Consider the following 27,557-nt stretch of genomic DNA (forward strand, 5'->3'; position numbering starts at 1 on the left):
GACGGATTTCTGCAGCGTGTTGTCTTCATTGACCAAACGTGGGCACAAGCCTATGAACCTGAATTAAAGCGTCAGTCGAATGAATGACGTCACCCGGGTTCGCCACGTCCACAGAAATTTTGACAGGAGCCCAGTCGGGTGAAGCGTTTGCTGATTGTGGTATGCGACTACGAGGAAGTTATTCTAACGCAAGCTGCGCCTGAGGGACAAACCGTCAACAGTGACTACTACTGCCCAACATCCGCGTCCGGCTATGCGGCGCTAACGTCCACGTTTTTTGCGAGACGATCGCCCTATCGTGCTGCATAACAACGCATGTTGTGATGTTGCAACGATGGCATTGGGAGGTTTTGGAACACCCTCCGTATTCACCAGACGTGAGTCTTCGTGACTACGACCTGTTTCCGAAGTTGAAAAAACCCTCCGAAGTCGCCGATTTCCTGACGTGGCATCTGTGGGGCGCTCCGTCGCTGTCATCAACAGGGAACGCCTTGCCAAGGATCCCCAACGACTTCAATCTACTCGTTAGCTCATTAAACATTGCGTTCTATCAATATTTCCCCTACTTTACTTACAACTCTCGTATTAAAACTATCGATATTTTGGGGATTTTTGTACATGAGAAATGACAACGCTGCATACATTCAGGTAATGTTTGGTACCTTGCAACGTTCTTGGCATGACAACGTTAGTTTTATAAGAGATTTTATTTTGGTCAATCTTGGTACCAGAAAATTGTAAATTTAGGATTGCGGGATGACTATTACAACAATACTGTATCTAGTGTATGTTTAAAATTATTTTCTGGACTGCACGTTTTACCTTGTGGAGAAATTGCATATGTTTTTCACAGAACTTGTTATGTTGCTCAGTCAGACACAAAACTTTTAGAATTTTCTGATTTATGTTTTAAACATTTGTATTGGAGATATGTCTCCTTTCCCCATTCATAATTGAGCCACTGAACTGTCAGACGCAATGATATGCCGAGAAAATTGGAAGCATTTCATCTATAGTTTAAAAGCTACTCGTACTTTAAAAAAAAAAAGGAAAAGACCTTCCATTTATATATTTGCTGTAAAGTTGTAACAACTCCGAGCTGAAGCTTACCTGAAAATGAAGAATGAACGTTAAATCAATACTTTCAAAAGAAGAGAAAAAACATGGACTTGTTCTTCGGCACTGGCATGACTATAAAATAGGACAGATCTCACGGCTCCATTACATCGAGGAAATAATAATAATAATATAATGGCGTGTGGCCTGGTGCAGGTCTTTCGAGTTGACGCCGTATAGGCGACATGCGCGTCTGTGAGGATGGAGCCCTATCTAGGATGAATTCTACTGCTCAAGATGACGCACACACCCAGCCTCAGATTCATCGGATTTAACCAATGAAGGTTAAAATCCCCGACCCTGTCGGGAAGCGAACCTGGGACCTCGTTGATCAAAGGCCAGCATGCTAATCATTTAACCATGGAGCTGGACTACATCGAAGGGATCCATATTAAAAGTCAAACACAGTTTTGTAATGCAACGTTGCCCTTTTACCCATTATTCATTCATTCAACTTCGCTAATCGGCCTCACTTTACAATCTGGCATTTGTCTATTTTTCGCTTGATCCACATCGTCTTTATTAGCTCACTGTGTTCAGCACGACGTTCTTCTGTCCATTTAGTTGCCCGTTTTTCGCCCCGGAAAGTCCCAAAAGTCTTGATGGCTGCTCTGAAAAGATTTCGGTCTTGTGCATCTTCTGCTTGTAGGCCCAGTTCTTTAAGATCTTTCTTGACATTAACGTACCATGGCATTGCCGTTTTTGGTTTTGAGTAAAACATACTGAAGATACGTTTCGTACATCGAGAGTCGATCATCCGTCGTATGTGACCGTAGAAGCGAATTCTGCCTTTACGCATTGTGTCCGTGATCTTCTCTATCTTAGAGTATACTTCTTGCCTGGATTTTCTAATGTAGATGCCATTTTTGTAGTTTGGGCCAAGTATGGTGTGTAGGATCTTTCTTTCTTTCCTCTCTAAATCCGCAAGCAAACATTTCTCTGCTACGATAAGGGATTCAGATGCATGCAGCAATACTGGTTTGATGACAGTGTTGTAGTGACGAATTTTTGTGTTCAGGGAAAAGCACTTTTCGTTGTATATGTTGCGGTTGGTTTGGGAAGTGACTTCCATTTTCTTGTTTCTTGATGCTATGGCCCCTTTGTCAAGTCCATTTTGCTGAATCCATTCCCCAAGGTATTTAAATTTACTAACACGGTTTATCGTTCCATATTTGGTGTTTAGTTGTGCCGTATCATCTTTGATATTTGACATTACTTCTGTCTTTTGAAAGGAAATTTGTAAACCTGTTTGTTCTGCTACTTCCTCCAACACATTGACCTGTTCTGTTGCACTTTCGAAATTTTATGTCATAAGGGCTATATCATCAGCGAACGCTAAGCAATCTATTTCCACTCCCTTTTTCTTTGTCCCAATCCTTACGGGTTTGTAAAGGTTTCTTTCTTTCAACGTCTTTCGCCACTCCTGTATTACCTTCTCAAGTACATAGTTGAACAAAAGAGGTGACAGCCCATCTCCCTGTCGAACACCTGTCTTGATTACCCATTATTATTATTATTATTATTATTATTATTATTATTATTATTATTATTATTATTATTATTATTATTTTGTGGAAAATACTTTCACGATCAGAATGTTAGTCGGGAGGGTAGGAGAGGCGGTTGTATACAATTTCTAATCACTAGATTGCATGCCAAAAGCCACTTTGCAGACTTCATACGGAGTGAAGGTTATAGCGCTGTTGATACTGATTCGTCTGTCGAATGGCGATATTAAGCATTGAGCAGACCCCCCGTGTTATTCGGCAGGAGTAGGCTATATGCCTACACCGGGTTTCACCAAAACACACACACACACACACACACGCGCGCGCGCGCGCGCGCGCGCGCGCATGAGCGTCAACTAGCAAGACCTCCACCAGGCCTCTCCAGAGGCCACACGACATCACATTATTATGAAGGGGTTGGAGTGGGGAAGGAAACGACCGTTGTTATTATTATTATTATTATTATTATTATTATTATTATTATTATTATTATTATTATTATTATTATTATGCCGCTTTTCCCACACCTATGGGGACGCGGGTGCGAACTGTGTCACACATGTAGATTTGACCCTGTTTTACAGCCGGATGCCCTTCCTGACGCCAAACCTATATGGAGGAATGTAATCACTATTGCGTGTTTCTGTGGTGGTTGGTAGTGTGGTACGTTGTCTGAATATGATGAGGAGAGTGTTGGGACGGACACATACATCCAGTCCCCGAGCCATAAGAATTAATCAGAAGCGATTAAAATCACCGACCCGGCCGGAAATCGAACCCGGGACCCTCAGAACCGAAGGCCAGTACGCTGACCATTCAGCCAACGAGCCGGACTATTATTATTATTATTATTATTATTATTATTATTATTATTATTATTATTATTATTATTTTCCCAGAGCAATATACTATTTGCTTTACGTCGCACCGACACAGATAAGTCTTATGGCGATGATAGGACGGGAAAGGCCTAGGAATGGAAAGGAAGCGGCCGTGGCCTTAATTAAGGTACGGCCCCAGCATTTGCCTGGTTTGAAAATGGGAAACCACGGAAAACCATCTTCAGAGCTGCCGACAGTGGGGTTCGAACCCATTATCTCCCGGATGCTAGCTCCCAGCTGCGCGCTCCTACCGCTCGGCCAACTCGCCCGGTTAGAGCCATATAAATGTTCCCAAGAGTGAAATTACATTGCCTTAACAAAATAACCTTAAGCTTCAAAATCTGAACTAACCAGGAACAAAGCAAACTTTTCGTAATATAGTTCTCGATACCCATCCTTGGCAAGAGATCGACAACAATCAGAGCCAATAAAGGTTGGTCACGTCTTTGATTATAGTAATTGTTATCTTCTCCTTGACGTTACAGCATGAGACATGGACGCACGTAACTAAACGTCACCTTCACTGAAATGGCTTCTGGAAGATTTCCCTCCATTCCCTTTCGTTCCTTCTAAATCACTAATGCTTCATCTTGGATGCAGGACATGGAAAAGTCATTTGGATGTTGTTGCCGGAGTACTGAATAGGAAAGGAAGAACCTTCATATCCCCACCTCTTATTACCAGTATCATTACGTTTAGCACTTGGAGCTGTAAGCCTACGTTTAAAGACGTGCAGTGAAGGCTACTTGTGTAACTGATCTGATTTACCATGCGTTCCAATACAAAATATTATAAATAATAATTTCACTGGAAAGTCACAATTTGTTCCCCCCCCCCCCCCCCCCAACTCCAAAAAGAATTAAACGTTAGGAGAAGTTTCTAAGTATTACTCCTTATCCATGAGCTATATTTAAAATAGTGCAGGAAATAAACCGATAACAGATCCAGAAAACCCCCGTGGGAAAGGCAGCCTACTGCGTGTAGAGTATGTCATATTCTAGAAAAAATTAACTTTTTATTATAAAGTAAATGCTGTCAGGTACGTGACAATTTTGACAAGGTTTCTTCTATCGACTCATAACTTTGTTGGCGATTAGGTCATAAGTGAGTGAATTCTTATAACTATTACGGTCCACATCTGTTGTGATCCATTCGTCTTGTACTCGTTCATGCATTCGTTCCGTATCATTCTTATTCCATATACTGTATATACTTACAAATAATTCTCATATTGTGTCCTATCAAATTTCTTTATAATAATCGATCGGCTTCTTCTGTCCATTAAGTTATAGCATTACAGCATCTGGGTTCCAGCGATCCACTTCAGCCACTCCCCATGATCCCTTGCTAATCTCTTCATCTCTCTTATTCCTTCCGGTATCTTCAACATGCTGTAAATATACATTATAACTGTTGGTCTCCCTTTGCTTTCCTCTTCCTCTGACCTTGCTTCGTAAATTTGTTTTTACTTTCCTTTCAACATCCATTCTTTCATCATGAAAAGACCAAACCAACTTAGCAGTCTCTTGCTTATGTATCTTCGAACTGGCTCCGTTCCTACTCATCTTATTTTCTGATTCCAGATCTTATGCATTCTTTTTAATTCAGAGTCTTTCCGCAATATTTCATTTCTGCTACTATTACCTTTCTTTCATGTTCTTCAGGGATTTTCCAGCTTTCACATCCATACAGTATGTTAGAAGTGGGTCATACGGGCAAATCACCTAAAATTTGCAACCCAATTATTTCTGAAATGGAGGGTGCTATTGATGCGCCGCTTTCACAGAAGTCAAGTACAACCAAGGGCTCATAATGGTAGCCCATACACATATTTTAATAATTATTAGAATGCCTTGTCACTTTAGATATTTACAGTTTTCAACGGAACAATGCCTATTGACATTAATAAAATACGAGGGCGAACCAAAACTTAAGTTACACTTTCAAGTTATGGCTATTTATGGATTTCTTTTTGCTATTTGCTTTACGTCGCACCGACACAGATAGGTCTTATGGCGACGATGGGATAGGAAAGGCCTAGGGATGGGAAGGAAGCGGCCGTGGCCTTAATTAAGGTACAGCCCCAGCATTTGCCTGGTGTGAAAATGGGAAACCACGGAAAAACCATCTTCAGGGCTGCCGACAGTGGGGTTCGAACCCACTATCTCCCTACACCCTACCATCTACAAATAGGCAACACGGCTTTGACATCATACAACGTAAGTTCACTTTTCCACATAGTCCCCAAGAGACCGTAAACATTTCTAGAACGGTCAACCAACTTTTCGATTCCGGTTGCGTAGAAATCATCTCTAGCGCTATGTAACCACCTGGTAACAGCTGTTTTCACCTCCTCATCGCTTCGGAATCGTCATCCACCGAAGTCCTCTTTTCAGCTTACCGAACACATGATAATCGTGTAAGTCTGGACTGTATAGAGGATGTTGCCATACCTCCCACTTGAAGCGCTGCAGCAGTTCGGGCGTTTGACGGGCCGTGTGAAGTGTTGCGTTATCGTGCAACAAAATTGCACTGGCGCTCAATCTTCCTCGCCGCTTTTTTTTAATTGCCTTACGCAACCGGTTCAAAGTTTGGCAATACGAAGCCGAGTTTATTGTCGTACCTTTCGGTATAAATTCCATGTGCACCACACCCTCCATGCCAAAAAAAAAACAATGTCGCCATTTCCCATTACCTTTCCTGCTGAAGGTTGGACCTTGGCCTTCTTTAGTGGTGATCATGTGGTGCGCACCCATTCCATCGATGTTCTCTTTGTTTCGGGGGGTGAAGTGGTGGACCCACGTTTCATCCCCTGTGATGATTCGCCGCAGAAACTCGTTGCCTCCCCAGAATACCGATACAAAAATGCCAATGACGATTGGACGATTGGAAACGTTGTCCCTTGTGAACATCGGTGAGCAGACGTGGGATCCACCTGTGACACAGTTTACGAAATCCAAGGTGCCAGTGAACAATGCCATACGAAATGTTCAATGCACTGGCAATTTCCTACAGAGTTATGCGCCGATTCTCTCTAATGAATCCATGCACACGGTCAACATTTGCAACGGTACTGGATGTTGCGGGCCTCCCTTCGCGATATTCGTCCGTGAGATCCGTGCGTCCGGCGTCAAATTGCTTACACCACTTTACAATACCTGGGCGAGAAATTGCATGCCCACCATATACAGCAGTGATTTCACGATGAATGTCCGTGCAATTGAGCAGTTTAGCCCAAAGAAATATGATCGCTGCACGCACCTCCAAATTGGAGTGAACATCCAGTAGACACGCCATTAAACCAGGCCCGCTCTGCACACAGGAAGACGTGTCACCAGTTACTGTAGCTTGCTCCGCATTGGCACTATCACGACACACAGCGTGCTCTCGCGGCGAGCTAGTGTAAATTACTTTTTGATTCGCTCTCGTAAAACTATAGTAAATTAGAATGCCAATGGTGATTTTTTTTTCAGGATACTAGTACACGTGCACGACCTTGCACTCGAGTTTACGCTGTGCTTCCGCTCTAATTTTTTATTCACCGCAAATGCGGAGTGGAAGCTCATCGGCAGGGAGGCACTCAGACACTTAGCGAGCACACGCTCACTCGCTTAGACTCAGTTTTATTCACACCACACAGCATCAGCGGAGTTAGCTGTATAACGCACATTACAAACCCTAGGGACGAATGCTCTCTGTCTTCCAAGAAATACCAACTCGCAGGTGATCAAAGTCTTAATAAAAGTGCACTCTTCGCTAAAGACAATTTTCGCCATTCAGAAGTCGTCCATACCTCTGTGGCATGATGCAATTCCAAATTAACCTGCCGATGATCAGATGTTAAGTTCAGACTTCCAATAGGATATTGAAAATGGAGTTCTAGTTCAGCGAGTCGCCTTACAACGGAGAGGAATGATGATGTATGAGCTCGGAGGCTGCTACAACTTTCAGGACGGGGGACAAATGGAACCGTAAATCTATTACAACTCATCTCGCAATCAGATTCGGTTCAAATTGAGGTTATTCTGGGCCAATCAATGTTCCCAAAGTGAGTGTATGGTTTTATGCGCTGATATTTGCCTCCAACAAAACGAGAACGGCGAGATGACGACATCGGTTTTCGAATGTGGCTCCCTTTAAATTCACCAAAATGTTGTAGCCCATCCAATGACGTTGTTCAGGTATTGTTTATTACCAGCGAGAAGCCTCAAAGAAACAAATGTAGTGAAGCAAACTGTCGTCAAATAGAACCAGAAAGACTTCACACACGCGACATGAACAACTATTGTAATACGCTTTATAGACATTAAATTAGAACTCTTATGCAGCGAAAGTGGAGTCAATGTACAGTACATCCATCATCGCCGTGTGCATGTTAAGTCCCTCTCGACAAATTGAACTGCTCCAAGATTCAAATCCTCGCGCTGAAAACCCCCTGTTCTCCATGTGATTTTCGCCAGATTTTTCCATTTCTCACAAAGCTGCATTAGGATCTTATTTATGACTCTGGGCTCTTACCTAAAACCTAGGACCAAATACAGTAATTGCGGCTACCTACATTACCATGTATCATCAGACAGTTTCCGCATAGGACTAAAGGCCAAGGATTTACCCGGATGTGACCAACAAACGTAACTTATCGACATATGTTTGATTATGGTGGGCTATTTCCTTTAAACAAGAGTGTACTTTATTTCACAAAAATAATTTTACTGTTGGTTCAATTGCCCGTCAGCAAGTTAAAAACAATTGTTATCTAGCTGCTAATTTAACACAAAAGTGATCACCGTCATAGTACGACTAAAAAATAACATAATACTAACCTGGAGGGTTGACAATAACTACGATTGTCCCGGTTGAGACGAAGAAAAGGATATTCCTCGTGGAAGCAAGAAACACGCTTGGAACTGTAACAAACAGAAATAAATATCAGGGTGATGCCGTACAAATGAATTGTTATTTACCAAATATCACATCATAAAAACATGCGCACAACATACATGTGTAATTTTATTTTCTTGAATACCAACTAAACGGTTTCTGCTTCGTCGACCTTATCGGAAGCATTTCAGTTGAAACCAGACCTGTGTTAGTGGACAATGTAAGCGATCATTTCTTACAGCACCGGTTACCCTTCAACCTAGCATCTTGCTGACAACCTGTTTAAAACGATGTGGTAGATTAAGAAAATGATGACCGGGCGAATTGGCCGTGCGGTCAGGAGCGCGTGGCTCTGAGCTTGCATCCGGGAGATAGTGGGTTCGAATTTCACTGTCGGCAGCCCTGAATATGGTTTTCCGTGGGTTCCCATTTTCACGCAAGGCAAATGCTAGGGCTGTACCTTAATTAAGGCCACGGCCGCTTCCTTCCAACTCCTAGGCCTTTCCTATCCCATCGTCGCCATAAGACCTATCTGTGTCGGTGCGACGTAAAGCAACTAGCAAAAAAGAAAAAAAGAAATTCTCCCCCCCCCCCCCTACGATCAAAATGGTGTAGGTGGCCAGCACTGCCTTCCGTTGCACAGTCTAGTTGTCCACCTGTGCATATGTCTTTACCAGTGTTCTTACTTATTTATTTTTATATGTTACTAGCAAGATACCCGTGCTTCGCTACGGTATTATACTGAAATTTATAATTGAATGCTTATTGTTTTAGATATATAATCCGCCGAAATTCGCGATCTGACTCGTTTTCTGCGAGAATCCACCAAAATTCCCGATCTGACTGGTTTTCTATGATTTTACGGCACGTTTCCTCCAATTTTTAAATCTTCCTTTCCAGCAATCGATTTCGTACTTCCCGGGCTAGACTCAGGTATTCCTCCCGGTCAGTTGGGTTCGTAAATCTTTGCCATCTTTTCCTATAATATTTTTAATATGGATAAAATCCTTCAGGAGATCCGGCGTGGTGTCATATTGGGTGCCTTGGTGGCACTGAACCCGCGTCCGGACTGCATTCTTAGTCATTACCCGTCCAGGAGCCGTTTCCAGCGCGGTCCGCGCATTTGACGACGGTCCGGAATATTATTATTATTATTATTATTATTATTATTATTATTATTATTATTATTATTATTATTATGTGTTGCTGGAATGGCTGATGACAGGGAAAACCGGAGTATCCGGAGAAAAACCTGTCCCGCCTCCGTTTTGTCCAGCATGAATGCCACATGGAGTGACCGGGATTTGAACCACGGAACCCAGCTGTGAGAGGCCGGCGCGCTGCCGCCTGAGAAACGGAGGATCCTGATAAGTACATTAATAACAGTAAAATCAATTGGTCTCACCTCCTTCTACACCCCACCCCCCACCGCCGTTAAGTTTAATTACCGCCACACCCCCCCCCCCCACCAACAAATTTAAAAGAATGCTTGTTTCTTTATGTTTAAGGGAGATTCCAGACACCAATGTTCACGTCTATTACCTTCGGTGTTGAGATGTAAATATCCCCATAAAAATAATTCAATTTCTTTCACTTCCTTTCACACTCCTCCCCCCCCCCCCCCCCCTAAGTGAATTTTCCCGCAAAAAGTACTTGTTTCTTTAATAGTAAAGGATCTTCTAAACACCAATTATCACGACTCTGACTTCTTCAGTTTTTGATTTATGTGTCCTCATGAAAGGAATTCAACTCCTTTACACTCCCGCCCTCCAAGATGGTTTCCCCACCAAAACGCGTTCTTCTTTGTTTTTAAAGGAGGTCCAAATACGAATTTTCACGTCTGTAACAACTTTAGTTTTTATTAGATGTATGCATTCTCATACAATTAAGTCAATTAATTTTTCAATTCGTTCACCCCCCCCCCCCTTCTTTGGATTTTCCGAGAATACGTGTTTCTTTACTTTTAAAGCAGATTGCAAATATCAAATTTCACGTCTGTAACATCTTCATTTTTGAGATATTAGTAGCCTAATTAAAAGAATTCATCACCATTTTCAGTCACTTTTACCCCCCCCCCCCCACCCTCCAACCAAGTGGTATTTCCGAAAACTAAAAGTACACGTTTCTTTATGTTTAATAGAGATAAAAAAAATACCATTTTTCTCTTCTGTAACATGCTAAGGTTTTTTAGATATACTGTAAAAATTCTCATTTTAAAATTTCACCCCTTTTGAGTTCCCTTTAAGTGGAGTTTCCAAAAACAAATCACCTATATTTCTTTACATTTACAGGAGATTTACACCCACTCTTTACGTCTGTAACATTTTACGTTTCCAAGATATTCTGTAGATAGTCTTTCAAAAAATTCACCCCAATTTGTCACTCCTGTTTAACCGCCATTAATTGGCTTTTCCAAAAACTAAAACATACGTGTTTCTTTATTTTTAAAGGAGATCCCATATGCAAATTATCAGTTCTGTAATATCTTTCGTTTATGAGATATGTGTATCCTCATTAAAGGCATTCAACCCATTTTTCACCCTTTTACACCCCTCCTATTAGGATTTACGGGAAACAAAAGAAATACGTGTTCCTTTATTTTTAGAGGAGATTCTAACTACCAATTTTTACATCTGTAAATTTTAAAGTTTTAAGATGTAGACACACTCATTTTAAAAAATTCACCCCCTCTTTTCACCCCCAATATTTGGATTTTCCAAAAACGAAAAAATGCGTGTTTCTTTACTTTTAAAGTAGATCCAAAATACCAATTTTCAGGTCTGTAATATCTTCAGGTTCTGAAATATAAGTAGCCTCATGAAAGGCATTCAACCCATTATTCACCCTTTTAAACCCTTCCTATTGGGATTTTCCGAAAACAAAAGAATACGTGTTTTTTAATTTTTAAAGGAGATTCTAAACACCAATTTTTGCATGTATAAACTTAAAAAGTTTTGAGATATAGATACACTCATTTTAAAAAATCACCCCCTTTTCAACCCCCCCCCCCATTAATTATAGTTTCCACAGACAAAAATACGTGTTTCTTTATTTTAAAAGGAGATCCCAAACACCAATTTTCAGGTCTGTAATATCTTCAGGTTGTGAAATATAAGTAGACTCATGAAATGCATTCGACCCCTTTTTCAACCTTTACCACCCTTCCTATTACGATTTTCCGAAAGCGGAATATACGTGTTTCTTTATTTTTAATGGAGATTCTAAATACCAATTTTTACATCTATAACTTTTAAAAGTTTTGAGATATAGATACAATCATTTTAAAATATTACCCCCCTTTTCACCCCCCTTAATTGGGTTTTCCAGAAACAAAAAAATACGTGTTTCTTTATTTTTAAAGGAGATCCCAAACACCAATTTTCAGGTCTATAATATCTTCAGTTTCTGAGATATAAGTAGCCTCATTAAAGGCATTCAACCCCTTTTTCACCCCTTTTCACTCCTCCTATTGCGATTTTCCGAAAACAAAAAAATACGTGTTTCTTTATTTTTAATGAAGATTCTAAATACCAATTTTTACATCTGCAAACTTTAAAAGTTTGGAGATATAGATTCACTCATTTTAAAAATTAACCCCCTTTTCACCCTCCCATTAATTGGATTTTACAAAAACAAAAAAATACGTGCTTCTTTATTTTTAAAAGAGATCCAAAGTACCAATTTTCAGGTCTGTAATATCTTCAGTTTCTGAGATATAAGTACCGGTATCCTGATTAAAGGCATTCAACCCATTTTCCCCCATTTTCACCCTTTTTCATCCCTCCTATTGGGATTTTCTGAAAACAAAAAAATACGTGTTTCCTTATTTTCAAAGAAGAATCTAAATACCAATTTTTACACCTGTAAACTTTTAAAGTTTTGAGATATAGATACACTCATTTTAATATTTCACCCCCCTTTTCACCCCCTTAGCGATGGAATATCCAAAAATCCTCTCTTAGCGAGCACCTACATTTTAATATGAATATATCCCCAAAATTTCATTTCTTTATGTCCAGTAGTTTTGGCTCGGCGATGATGAATCAGTCAGTCAGTCAGTCAGTCAGTCAGGACAAGTTATTTTATATATATAGACTAGCAAGATACCCGTGCTTCGCTACGGTATTATACTGAAATTTATAATTGAATGTTGTTTTAGATATATAATCAGCCGAAATTCGCGATCTGAATCGTTTTCTGCGAGAATCCGCCAAAATTCGCGATCTGACTCGTTTTCTAATAGATTATGGCAAGTTTCCTCCCATTTTTCTATCTTTATTTCCAGCAATCGATTTCGTACTTCCCAGGCTAGGTCCAGGTATTCCACCCTGTCAGTTGGGTCCCTAAATCTTTGCCATCTTTTCTTATAAGCATTTTTAATATGGAACAAATCTTTCAGGAGATCCGGCGTGGTTTCGTCTTGGGTGCCTTGGCGGTACTGAACCCGCGGCCAGACTGCATTCTTAGTCATAACCCGTCCAGGACCCGTTTCCACCGTGGTCCGCACATTTGACGACGGTCCAGAACGTTATTATTATTATTATTATTATTATTATTATTATTATTATTATTATTATTATTATTATTATTATTATTATTATTATTATTATTATTATTATTATTATTATTATTATTATTATTATTATTATTATAGATGTTCTGGACCCCACAGCAAGATGCAAGACCGCTACTTGGCGGTAAATTACATCTGCTGCCATTGTTATTGTTGAGAATGCGACCAGCACCAATGTCGCGCGTAGGCAAGTGTGCGGGATTTCTGGCGATACGAATGACATACTTCGGTGCATTATTGACCTTATTATAGAGGTGAACAATTGGACGGTCAATCTCATTCCTATCGTTTATTTCAAATGTGTTTAAATTTTTATTCATATGCCAGGAGAATCTACTGTAATATAAGAACGTTCTCCGAAGGAAAAGTTGGCTGTTGAAAACGAACCCAGGAAAGATTAAAAAGATCGGTTTATGATCAGAATAAGTACATCGAAAATATACAGCCTGTTTCCAGTCATTCGACAGGGTCAGGAATGGAATGAATAAAGCCCCATCTATCGGCGACAGTAGGAATTGTGCCGGCTGCCGAAGCACGCCTCTGGGGCAATGATCGATGAATGACAAATGAAATGAAATATTGGACAGTGTTGCTGGAATGAATGATGACAGGGAAAAGCGAAGTATCCGGAGAAAACCTGTCCCGCCTCCGTTTTGTCCAGCACGAATGTCACATGGAGTGACCGGGATTTGAACCACGGAACCCAGCTGTGAGAGGCCGGCGCGCTGCCGCCTGAGCAACGGAGGCTCCTTATAAGTACATTATGAACAGCAAAATCAATTGGTCTCACCTCCTTTTACACCCCACCGCCGTTAAGTTTATTTACCCCCCCCCCCCAAATTAAAAGAAGGCGTGTTTCTTTATGTTTATAGGAGATTCCAAACCCCCATATTCACGTCTATAACCTTGAGTTTTGAGATATAACTATCCCCATAAAAATAATTAGCTTTTTTTACTTCCTTTCACACTTCCCCCCCCCCCCCTTAAGTGAATTTTCCGGCAAAAAATACTTGTTTCTTTAATAGTAAAGGATCTTCTAAATAGCAATTATCACGACTCTAACTTCTTCAGTTTTTGATTTATGTGTCCTCATGAAAGGAATTCAACTCCTTTCCACTCCCGCCCCCCAAGATGGTTTCCCCCACAAAACGCGTATTTCTTTGTTTTTAAAGGAGATCAAAATACCAATTTTCACGTCCGTAACAACTTTAGTTTTTATTAGATGTATGTATTCTCATACAATTAAGTCAATTAATTTTAGAATTCTTCCCCCCCCCCTTTTTCATTGGATTTTCCGAGAATACGCGTTTCTTTATTTTTAAAGGAGATCCCATATACAAATTTTTAGTTCTGTAATATATTCAGTTTCTGAGATATATATATCCTCATTAAAGGCATTCAACCCACTATTCACCCTTTTACACCCCTCCTATTGGGATTTACAGAAAACGAAAACATACTTATTCCTTTACTTTTAAAGGAGATTCTAAATACCAATTTTTACATCTGTAAACTTTTAAAGTCTTAAGATATAGACACATTCATTTTAAAAATTCACCCCCCTTTTCACCCCCAATTATCCGGATTTTTCAAAAACGAAAATATACGTGTTTCCTTATTTTTAAAGTGGATCCCCAATACCAATTTTCAGGTTTGTAATATCTTCAGGTTCTGAAATATAAGTAGCCTCGTTAAAGGCATTCAACCTCTTTTTCACCCTTTTCCACCCCTCCTATTGGGATTTTCCGAAAACAAAAAAATACGTGTTTCTTTATTTTTAATGAAGATTCTAAATACCTATTTTTACATCTGTAAACTTTAAAAGTTTTGAGATATAGATGCACTGTTTTTAAAAATTCACCCCCCCCCCCTTTTCACCCTCCCATTAATGGGATTTTTCAAAAACAAAAAAATACGTGTTTCTTTATTTTTAAAAGAGATAAAAAGTCCCAATTTTCAGGTCTGTAATATCTTCAGTTTCTGAGATATAAGTACCGGTATTCTGATTAAAGGCATTCCACTCCCTTTTTCACCGTTTTTCACCCCCTCCTATGGGGATTTTCTGAAAACAAAAAAATACGTATTTCCTTATTTCTAAAGGAGATTCTAAATACCAATTTTTACATGTGTAAACTTTCAAAGTTTTGAGATATAGATACACTCATTTTAAAATTCCAACCCCCTTTTCACCCCCTTAGCGAAGGAATATCCAAAAATCCTTTCTTAGCGAGCACCTACATCTTAATATGAATCTATGCCCAAAATTTCATTTCTTTATGTCCAGTAGTATTGGCTCGGCGATGATGAATCAGTCAGTCAGTCAGTCAGGACAAGCTATTTTATATATATAGATAGATTAACACACAAGATACGACCCACAGGCTACACTTTGAATGAATATATGGTTTTATTTTCTTGCGTACCAATTAAACGGATTATTATTCGTCAACATTATCGGATTATTTATGGGATTGGGATTGTAATAAAGGGTACACATCTCTGCACATGGTTATGAAGGTATTTAGGGGTTATAGTAGGAGTTAAAGGAGAAGGCATATAAGTCTCTGGTAAGACCCCAACTAGAGTATGGTTCCAGTGTATGGGACACTCACCAGGATTACTCGATTCAAGAACTAGAAAAAATCCAAAGAAAAGCAGCTCGATTTGTTCTGGGTGATTTCCGACAAAAGGATAGCGTTACAAAAATGTTGCAAAGTTTGAGCTGGGAAGACTTGGGAGAAAGGAGATGAGCTGCTCGACTAAGCGGTATGTTCCGAGCTGTCAGCGGAGATATGTCGTGGAATGACAATAGTAGACGAATAAGTTTGAGTGGTGTTTTTAAAAGTAGGGAAGATCACAATATGAAGATAAAGTTGGAATTCAAGAGGACGAAGTGGGGCAAATATTCGTTTATAGGAAGAGGGGTTAGGGATTGGAATAATTTACGAAGAGAGATGTTCAATAAATTTCCAATTTCTTCGCAATCATTTAAGAAAAGGCTAGGAAAATAGCAGACAGGGAATCTGCCAGCTGGGCGACTGCCCTAAATGCAGATCAGTAGAGATTGATTGATTGATTGATTGATTGATTGATTGATTGATTGATTGATTGATTGATTGATTGATTGATTGATTGATTGATTGATTGATTGATTGATTGATTGATTGATTGATTGATTGATTGATTGGACGATTGATTGTTGGTGAAACCCGAACTGTTCTAGTGAACAATGTAAATACAAATGTCTTACAGCACCGGTAGACCATCAATATTTTTCAGTAATTTTAATGCCGGCCCAGCGGTGTAGGGGTAGCGTGTCTGCCTCTCACCTGGAGGCCCCGGATTCGATTTTAATACTTATTGGCCATTGTTGTAGTAAAATAATTGAAAAGAAACTTGAAAATACAGATGAAAATTAATTTCTTGTAATAAGAAGTTATCACATGCAAGTTTTTTGTTTTTGATTTTAGCCGGGCTGAATAGCTCAGACGGTAGAGCGCTGGCCTTCTGAGCTCATCTTGGCAGGTTCGATTCTGGCTCAGTCCGGTGGTAGTTGATGGCGCTCAAATACGCCAGCTTGGTTTAGGTAGATTTACAGGCACGTAAAAGAACTCCAGCAGGAAATATTCCGGCACCTCAGCGTCCCGGAAACCATAAAAAATGTAGTTAGTGAGTCGTAAAACAAATAACATTGTTATTATTATTATTATTATTATTATTATTATTATTATTACCGGGCGAGTTGGCTGTGCGGTTAGGGGCGTGCAGCTGTGAGCTCGCATCCAGGAGATAGTGGGTTCGAACCCCACTGTCGGCAGCCCTGAAGATGGTTTTCCATGATTTTCCACTTTCACAACAGGCAAATGCTGGGGCTTTACCTTAATATTAAGGCCACGGCCGCTTCCTTCCCATTTCTAAACCTTTCCTGTCCCGTCGTCGCCATAAGACCTATCTGTGTCGGTGCGACGTAAAGCAACTTGCAATAATATATAGACTATATATTTGCTTCAGGGCTGCCGACAGTGGGGTTCGAACCCACTCTCTCTCTCGAATACTGGATACTGGCCGCACTTAAGCGACTGCAGCTATCGAGCTCGGTATATATATTATTAGTACTATTATTATTACAATAAATTGATTTAATAACGTCAATTGCAACTCTTACAATCTCCATTATTGTCAGTCCAAAATATAATACGTTCAAATACACCATGGCAACGTGCCTGTCTGTAGCCGAGCACAGAATGAACCTGTTAAGTTCCCGCCCTCAGAGATTTATTTCTTGAAGCCACTTTTCTCTTTATTGTTCCATGCTATATCGCAAGCACATCGTTCAAACATCTCGGTTGATAATGTGAGACTACTAATCAGAATGTCTGAAGATTCACTTCTTTATCCGTTAGTTATGGACACGGTGTCTCTGGACTCTCTCTCATACAGACTTCCCTTCTCATTTATGACCTTCGAAGCCGCTTTTACGTCCCTGGATATAGGATAATTAAAGCAGAACTAAATGAGTCGAAATTCTAAACTACTTTTGATGTATCCAGCTATTTTGATTTTATCATGGAAGTGCAAATTGCACGAAAATCGGAAAGTTCGAACCGTAAATGAACTCGGGTTTTTGTGTTTGCAACCCAGAGCACTGGCGGTTGTCACAGGCAGATTTTCGGTGACGCATTTCTATAAAACCTCTTACAAGCTATCTACTCTAATCATCTCTTCACCGGCTGCGTGTCTCTGTTGCGGAATTGAATCCCGATGGGGGCGGTTGGCATACAAAAGTTAATAAATGCAACAGATCTGCACATATAGGATTTTCTGGCTACTCATAGAACCCCTTTTCAGGGCAAACTTCCGTCTCTTAAAATCTACGGCAACTGAAGAGAATCTTGTTACTGCAGTTACATTAATAATGTTTATTTTTTTATTTTTTTATTTTTTTATTTTTATTTATTTATTTATTTATTTATTTATTTATTTATTTATTTATTTATTTATTTATTTATTTATGTCCATGTCAAGCAACTACTGGTATTACCCCATAAATGTCCGGCTCTATGACTAAACGGTTAGCGTTATGGCCTTTGGTCCAGGGGGTTCCGGGTTAGATTCCCGGCCGGGACAGGGGTTTTAACCTTCATTGGTTAATTCCGATGGCTCGAGGGCTGGGTGGGTGTGCCGTCTTCAACACTAGAATTCATCGTAGGTAGGGCCCCATCCTCGAAGACGCGAAGGTTACCTATACGGCGTTAACTCGAAAGACCTGCATCAGGTCTCTACAGAGGCCAAACGACATTACAATTATACCCCATAAGTCTGCTATTAAATTCAAGTAGTCCGACTCGTTGGCTGAATGATCAGCGTACTGGCCTTCGGTCCAGAGGGTCCTGGGTTCGATTCCCGGCTGGGTCGGGGATTTTAACCTTCATTGGTTAATTCCAATGGCCCGGGGCATGGGTGTTTGTGCTGTTTCCAACATCCCTGCAACTCACACACCACACATAACACTATCCTCCACCACAATAACACGCAGTTACCTACACATGGCAGATGCCGCCCACCCTCATCGGAGGGTCTGCCTTACAAGGGCTGCACTCGGCTAGAAATAGCCACAAGAAATTATTATAATTCAAGTACAGCAGTCTTAGTTGTATCTTATGAACCTACGAGTATTTCTTCTTCTGCTCAAATTTTCGGATTTATTATTAATCGTGTGTACCCATCTCTTCTTAAGGTTTCTTCTTATTTCTGGATCATTCATATCCAGAATTCACATTTATACATACCGTGCCCCGGGCAAAAACATTGACACGACTTCCTCTGTAGTGTCGTTATATATTAGCAATAATAATAATAATAATAATAATAATAATAATAATAATAATAATAATAATAATAATAATAATAATAATAATAATGTGCCCGCCTCTGTGGTGTAGTGGCTAGCGTGATTAGCTGACACCCCCGGAGGCCCGACTCCTGACTCTGCCACGAAATTTGAAAAGTGGTACGAGGGCTGGAACGGGGTCCACTCAACCTCGGGAGGTCAACTGAGTAGACTTGGGTTCAATTCCCACCTCAGCCACCCTCGAAGTGGTTTTCCGTGGTTCCCACATCTTCTCCAGGCAAATGCCGGGGTGGTACCTAACTTAAGGCAACGGCCGCTTCCTTCCCCCTTCCTTCCAGTCTTCCCATCCCCAACAAGGTCCATGTTCAGCACAGCAGTTGTGGCTGCTTGGGCGAGGTACTGACCCTCCCAGTTATATCCCAAAAGTCTCGCTTAGTCCGAGGGAAAAACCAACCCTGGAGGATAAACAGATTAGGAAAGAAAGAATAATAATCTATGTATGTCTACACCTTAGTCCCGTTTCTTGATACGGGATAGGGGATGAGGTGAAATGAATTTATATGGCATGTTTATAGTCGGATGCCCTTTGTGACGCCAGCCTCAGTTGGGGAGCTATTGAGGATGAGATGAATGATGGTAAATGAAACTGGGTAAGGAGGTGGAAGGAATTGGTTGTGGCCAATACAAGTCCCAGCATTTGCCTGAATGTGAAAATGGGAAACCACAGAAGAACATTCTCAGGGCAACCGACGGCTGGGCTCAGACTTACGCGTCTCCCGAATACAGAGTTTGCCTGCATAGCCGTAACGCGTTAACCCGCGTGACCGTTAATAATAATAATAATAATAATAATAATAATAATAATAATAATAATAATAATAATAATGTTGTTTTATCCCACTAACTTCTTATACGGTTCTCGGAGGCGCCGAGGTGTTAGAAGTTTGTCCCGCTGGAGCTCTTTTAAGCGACAGTAAATTTACCGACACGAGTCTCTCTTATTTGAGTAGCTGTAAGTACCACCGGACTGATCGGGATCGAACCCACCAACTTAGGCTTAGAATGCCAGTCCATTACCGTCTGAGCCACTCACCCTGGCTTCTTCGTACTTGTTTTTTGACAACTACAGTAGTGAAGTAGCGTTATCGAATGTCTTCCCTTGATTCCTTATCAGTATCACCAAAGGATTCGTTTCCTCTCACCTTCTCCTTTTCCAGCATCTTGCTGACAATCTGCTTAAATGACGTGGTAGATGATGGAAATTATCTCTTTCTTACGATCAAAGTGGTGTAGGTGGCCAGCACTGTCCTTCCACTGGCCTTCGCCGGAGAGAGAAACTCCCTAGTACTCCTTGATGCTGTTGTGAGGTCCGAATGTCTGTCTCTACCTCCGACCTTCCAGCCTTGCTAGTGTTGTTCTACCATAGACTGTGGTTTGGTTCTACTGGAAAACACAACTTAAGTGAAAAAATGAAATGGCGTATGGCTTTTAGTGCCGGGAGTGTCCAAGGACATGTTCGGCTCGCCAGGTGCAGGTCTTTTGATTTGACCCCCGTAGGCGACCTGCGCGTCACGATGAGGATGAAATGATGATGAAGACGACACATACACCCAGCCCCCGTGCCAGCGAAATTAACCAATCATGGTTAAAATTCCCGACGCTGGCGGGAATAGAAACCGGGACCCCTGTGGCCAAAGGCCAGCACGCTAACCATTTAGCCATTTACCACAACTTAAGCGAAAGACAGGTATATAAAACCCGTCGGGATTTCCCCCACTACGCAAGTAAGTGACCCAGACCTTTGACGTTCCTTCAGTGTAACCGGAAAGCTATTATGATGATATAATTACTTCCCTGTGGGGCTTATACTTCAAGGGCAACTAATCACCTCACTGCTTATTACGCCATCCTTCGTATGTTCAGATCTGAGGGGGGGAGGGAATGCGCTTTTACTACATTATTGCGTGCATGATAGATTCGTAGGGCCGGATTAAGGGTGGGGGTGGGGGCTAAAGGGGCTGCAGCCCCGGCCCTTGGCCGAACATAAAATTGTATAAAAAGGCCTGCTGCTCCACCTCTGTGCATGTATGTGAACATTTATGCTCGCAAAATTTCGAACATGCACTCTTCCTTCCGTCTCATCAGCTGTCCGCGTTAGTATTTCATCACTGCTAGAATCAATTACCGTCCGTAGACACGAATCCTCGCTACTTACGCACTGCAATTATTGTAAAGGTTATTGTTGACAAAAATTTAAGTCTGGCAGCTTGCGAGTACGGGCAGAGGGGGAAGGGGTGAAGAGGTCTATGAAGTGAGCGGGAGGGGACAGGGGAAGCACGGTGGAATGCGTATGCTATACTATATCTTTGCATCAGGAGAGAACTTCCAGTTCACCTCTGATTACTGAACCATTCGTAAGTTACAACTCTATGTTCTTGTAAACTGGATAGAAAATATCCTAGCGGTGCCAAAAAAGGTAAGTTCTGTTTTGTATGTCGATTTGATAGTGATGATGAGACAAATGTAAAATATGTTTTGGCATTATGAAATATTAAGATGAAAAATAGAGAAAAATTGTAGTCTATTTCAACACTTCCCTATTCATCAATTTAAGTGGAAGTACTGTAGTTCTGTAACGACTTCAGTATGCTAGTCTTACGTGATGTTACGAAGAAGGGGCGCCACATTTTTAAATAGCCCAGGGCCCCCAAACACCTTAATCCGGCACTGTAGATGTGAATTCTAAAGGATGTGGGTCGGCTTCCCGCCGGTATGCAGTTGGCCATTTTTATTCTGTACTTAACATCTCTTCGCCATGTTCTATATGCACTTGACACGACCTGAATAAGCCGAAGCTCTATATCAAGTTAATATCAGACAAAAGTAGCCTGCAACTGTAATTGCGCCAAATCCACACGCAATGCCAACACTAATAAATTGGGGCAAAGGCTAGGAAGCAGAAGAGAAAGAAGTTTTTACAGCAATAAGTGTGCAGAACAGACGATCAAAACCGTAATTAGAACATTAATAACAGCCGAATTATTCCCCAGTTAGATTACATGCAGAACATACGAGACTTTCCCGGTTTAGAAACTGTCAGTGGTGACTCCCTTTTCTTACATCGTGTTCTTCTAATCTTTTGGATGTTTACTTATAGTCCTAATGATGTAACATGCATCTTTTGGTAACATTTCATCATTTGATGGATGATGAAGAGAGTAGACAGCTGAATTGTACCAATCTGCTGCACTGTGTCACACTACATTATTATGAATTTCAAAATGTTGATAGAATACAATTTTTCATTTACTAATTCCTGGTAGAATAGAGAAGGGGATAACTTCATTTAGACGGTACCAGTAGCTTTTGTAGCCTGTCTCACTTATCACCACCGGGTGAATTGGCCGTGCTGTTAGGGGCGCGCAGCTGTGAGCTTGCATCGGGAGATAGTAAGTTCGAACCCCACTGTCAGCAGCCCTGAAGATGGCTTTCCGGGTTTTCCACTTTCACGCTGGGGCTGTACTTTAATTAAGTCCACGGCCACTTCTTTCCAACTCCTAGGCCTTTCCTATCCCATCTTCGCCATAAGACCTATCTGTGTCGGTGCGACGTGAAGCAAATTGTAAAATCACCTATCACCTGCAGGACTGAGTGGCTCAAATGGCAGAGTGCTGGCTGGCTTCCTCAGCCTAAGTAGGCGGGATCGACCCCTGTTCAGTTTGGTGCTTACTGAAGTTGCTCAAATACACCAGCCTTGTTTCCGTAGTTTTAATGGCGCGTAAAAGAACTCCTGCAAGAAAACATTTCCGGTACTGTGGGTCTCCGAATACCGTAAAAATAGCCAGTAATACGTAATACATATATATACTTCTATTACTGACACATTCACTACAATGGTTTTTAAATTAATGTTGTTGGCTTTACGCCTCACTAACTACTTTAATAGTTTTCGGAGATTTTTAAAAATATGGTACCGGTACATAAATGGAACAAATTAAAACTTTGACCTTTACAGTCCATTTCGACTTACGCGGTAATATTTGAAGGTCCTCAAAAACGCCAGTATCATGTCGGTAGATTTGCCGGCATGTATTAGAATTCCTACGGGACAAAATTCCGGCACCTTGCTTCTCCGAAAAGTTATGATAATGATAATGATTATTATTATTGGTACTCCGGTTTTTCCTGTCATATTTCATTCCAGCAACACTCTCAAATATCATTTAATTTCATGTCAGTCATTAATCATTGCTCCAGAGGAGTGCGACAGGCTTCGGCAGCCGGCACAATTCCTATCCTCGCCGCTAGATGGGGTTTCATTCATTCCATTCCTGACCCGGTCGAATGACTGGAAACAGGCTGTGGATATTCACAACTTCTTTTACGTCTCACCGACATAGATAGGTCTTATGGTGACGATGGGATAGGAGAGGGCTAGGAGTGGGAAGGAAGTAGCCGTGGACTTAATTAAGGTATAGCCCCAGCATTTGCCTGGTGTGAAAATGGGAAACTACGGAAAACCATCTTCAGGGCTGCCGACAGTGTGGTTCGAACCCACTATCCCCCGAATACAAGCTCACAGCTGCGCGATCCTAACTGCACTTGTTCGGCATTATTATTATTATTATTATTATTATTATTATTATTATTATTATTATTATTATTATTATTATTATTATTTTATCAGCGAGTGGAAAACCTAGCATTATAACGTATATTCTTTGCTGATGGCGAATATACTCTCACTAAGCAGCCCAGGGAGCTGTTAAAGTCTACCACGAGTGGCTACTACACATCACCATGTCGAACCGTTCCCAGGGCTATAGGAAATGCTCGATCACGTTTCAACTCACTCAGCGAGCCAGCATTTCAAACACGTATAAGAATCCCTCTAGACACAAGAGACTACATGTAATTCTGCTTCTTTGCATATAAAATTTGTCGGGTAAACTTACTGGACCATTCTGTATATTTTCGGAAGGATCTTATCGCCCAGGACATATGTCTAGGCTCTGGAGTAGGCCTATACCAGATAATCAATCTGGAATGTTAAACTTGAAAAGTAGAATTTATGACCTCGTTAACTGAACTTCTCATTTCCTAAACCGCGAGTGGATAGCACCTGCCAGATCTACCTATCGGTGGCGAAATATTGGTAGTCTTCGCTGGTGATGAATCCTGGCGGAACTCCATGCCTTTTCACTTTACAGAAATGATAATTAGTTGCACATTAAGAAATATCTTACGGTTGAAGTGCCCCTGCTTAGTGATTCTTAACCATTTGAATCATATCCATACCATGTTATAGTTTCCTGTATCATATTTACCTCTTTATAAATATTCCATCTACCCTTTGATAAAACGTATAAAATTTAACCTAGTCCAATCCACCTCTTTGGTGTAGTGGTTAGTGTGATTAGCTGCCATCCCCGAAGGCCCAGGTACGATTCCCAGCTCTGCCTCGAAATTTGAAAAAGTGGTACGAAAACTTGAACGGGATCCACTGTCTTGAGAGGTCAATTAAGTAGAAGGGTTTCGATTCCCACCTCAACCATCCTCGAAATGGTCTTCTGTGGTTTCCCGTTTCTTCTCCAGGCAAATGCCGGGATGGTACCTTAACGTAAGGCCACGGCCACTTCCTTCCTTCCTTCCTTCCTTCCTTCCTTCCTTCCTTCCTTCCTTCCTTCCTTCCTTCCTTCCTTCCTACCGGCCAGGCTGAGTGGCTCAGACGGTTGAGGCACTGACCTTCTGACCCTAACTTGGCAGGTTTGATCCTGGCTCAGTCCGGTGGTATTTGAAAGTGCTCAAATACGTCAGCCTCGTGTCGGTAGATTTACTGGCACGTAAAAGAACTCCTGCGGGACAAAATTCCGGAACCTCCTTCCTTCCTTCCTTCCTTCCTTCCTTCCTTCCTTCCTTCCTTCCTTCCTCCCTTCCTTCCTTCCTTCCTCCCTTCCTTCCTTCCTTCCTTCCTTGCTTATCTTTTCCAATATTCCCATCCCCCACAAGGCCCCTGTTTAGCAAAGCAGTTGAGACCACCTGGGAGAAGAACTGATCGATCTCCCCACTTATATCCCCGACCAAACGTGTCATGCTCCAGGACATTGCCCTTGAGGTGGTAGAGGTGGGATCCGTCGCTACATCCGAGGGAGAAACCAAACCAGGACGGTATACTGAATAAATAAATAAATAAATAAATAAATAAATAAATAAATAAATAAATAAATAAATAAATAAATAAATAAATAAATCATCTAAACTCGATGGCGCAGTCGGTTAGTCGTTGTCTTCTTGTTCTCCAGATAGCAGATTCCATTACAGCTGGTGTCCGGACATTTGCGGTCAAGGACATTGGGGCCACCCACAGAAATTCCCCACCAGCCGCAGGAGATTTGCGGTCAATGCAGCAAGGGGTTTGCCTCATTAGCTTAATCTCAGAGTGTCCCCACTAACCTGTGTACTCATCTCCTCAGCGACACCCACAATGGAGGTGAGCTGCATACCAGGTCTCTTGCCATTATTAAATCTCTGGCAGTACCGGGAATCGAATCCGGGCCACCGAGTACGGCAGCTCATAGTGCTAACCGTTACGCTACGGAGACGGAGATCCCGTTCAAAACTGCTGATAGTAAAAATACGTTCTTACCAATTCCTTCGTCACTTTTGTACTTATTTAGCGCTGAATTATCGTGCTTGTTCCAACACTTAGCAGATAGATTTCGAACGCTCCAAGAAGATGAGAGGCTGTTCATCCCGGTATCTCAAACTTCGAACATAAGCAGTAACAACAAGACTGTATAGTCCCTAAAAAAAAAGTATGAGTGGATATCTATAGGTTTAATTATTTGTGAGAAAAGTGTACCTGCGACGAACTTCTACAATACCACGCGCTCGTTATTTTCTTTGAGCGACTGTATTTCACCGGATCCCGTGAGATCTCCGAAGTTAAGCAACATTGGGCGTGGTCAGGAGTTGGATGGGTTGCCACGCGCTGTTGGTGGGGGGTAAGGGAATGGAGGAGCGGAAAGGAACTGGCCACCCTATCGCACGTAAACTCCGGCTCAGGAACACCTCTGCGGAGGTTCGGACCTGCCTTCGAGCAGAATAACCCTTACCTTACCTAACGTGGAACCTATCCGACCTTGAGGTCGGGAAAGCACAGTGTCGTTGATTTCGTTGGAAGGGTCACACAACATCTAGTTCACTTTAATAATATTAGCTGCTAATGTAAAACTTGTCCAAGGGAGACAACATTTACCTGCGGGTGGTGCTTCTGAATGTGAAGCTGATCTATAGGAGATGGGAATAGATTTTAAAAAGTAGTCATCGTCATATTTCACAAAATTATTCGAGCAAACTTTTAATCTGTACTATGAATGTTTGTGGGTTACTGTAGTCACGTCCTAGTTCGTGAACCATGGGCAACGGCTGAGTGGCCTAGTAAGTGGTCCTGAGAGTCGGGATACCAGTTGCTATGGAATGGGAGTGGGCATCTCGGACATATTCTGAGTCGTGGCCCTCCTTGTGCTCAGGCGGCTAGGACTACACAATTCACCGGTGGTCCATAACCCGTTAGAGGAGAGATCCTCACTTGGACTATGTGCAAGTAGGGCAGCATCCTGCTTCATGAATTTACCGAGCTCAGAACACTTTAAGCAAGCCTCGGACCTATGGGAGTAATGGAGTCCCACTCCCATTTGACAGGCGAGGGACTCCTTGGAAACAACTTGGCGAACGAAATGGAATTCGATGGGGAGCTATCAATATTAATGGGGCTTATGGAAGAAAGAAGGTAGAACTTGCTGAGTCAGCAAAGAGGATGCATCTGGATGTGCTAGGAGTAAGTGATATTCGGGTAAGGGGAGATAAGGAGGAAGAGATAGGAGATTATAAAGTGTACTTGACGGGTGTTAGAAAGGGAAGGGCAGAGTCTGGGGTAGGGCTCTTTATCAGGAATACCATTGCACGCAACATAGTTTCTGTTAGGCACGTAAATGAGCGAATGATGTGGGTAGATTTGTCAGTGGGAGGAATTAGGACAAGAATTGTGTCCGTGTATTCACCATGTGAGGGTGCAGATGAGGATGAAGTTGACAAGTTTTATGAAGCATTGAGTGACATCGTGGTCAGGGTCAACAGCAAGGATAGAATAGTGCTAATGGGCGATTTCAATGCGAGAGTTGGGAATAGAACTGAAGGATACGAAAGGGTGATTGGTAAATGTGGGGAAGATATGGAAGCTAATGGGAATGGGAAGCGTTTGCTGGACTTCTGTGCTAGTATGGGTTTAGCTGTTACAAACACATTCTTCAAGCATAAGGCTATTCACCGCTTCACATGGGAGGCTAGGGGTACCAGATCCATAATAGACTATATCTTAACAGACTTTGAATTCAGGAAATCTTTTAGGAATGTACGAGTTTTTCGGGGATTTTTCGATGATACAGACCATTATCTGATCTGTAGTGAACTAAGTATCTCTAGGCCTAGGGTAGAGAAAGTGAAATCTGTCTGCAAACGAATAAGGGTAGAAAATCTCCAGGACGAGGAAATTAGACAGAAGTACATGGATATGATTAGTGAGAAGTTTCGAACAGTAGACGGTAAGCAGGTTCAGGATATAGAAAGTGAATGGGTGGCATACAGGAATGCTGTAGTAGAAACAGCAAGGGAATGCCTAGGAACAACTGTGTGTAAAGATGGGAAAAGGCGAACATCTTGGTGGAATGATGAAGTGAGAGCAGCCT

General features: G+C 41.5%; 1 protein-coding gene across 2 annotated transcripts in view; it reads right to left on the minus strand.

Annotated features, from left to right (window-relative positions):
• Positions 1-27,557, minus strand: part of LOC136864149 (very long chain fatty acid elongase AAEL008004) — a 288,445-nt gene that overhangs the window by 149,790 nt on the left and 111,098 nt on the right. The window contains exon 2 of one of the 2 annotated variants that reach the window (XM_067140791.2): positions 8,329-8,412. The gene's annotated coding sequence lies outside the window, so the exon portion shown is untranslated. Of the gene's footprint in view, positions 1-8,328; positions 8,413-27,557 lie in introns of those variants that run through there. The other variant, XM_067140792.2, reaches the window with a different exon arrangement.

This window comes from Anabrus simplex, chromosome 2 (genome assembly GCF_040414725.1).
Source record: "Anabrus simplex isolate iqAnaSimp1 chromosome 2, ASM4041472v1, whole genome shotgun sequence".
NCBI lineage: Eukaryota > Metazoa > Arthropoda > Insecta > Orthoptera > Tettigoniidae > Anabrus > Anabrus simplex.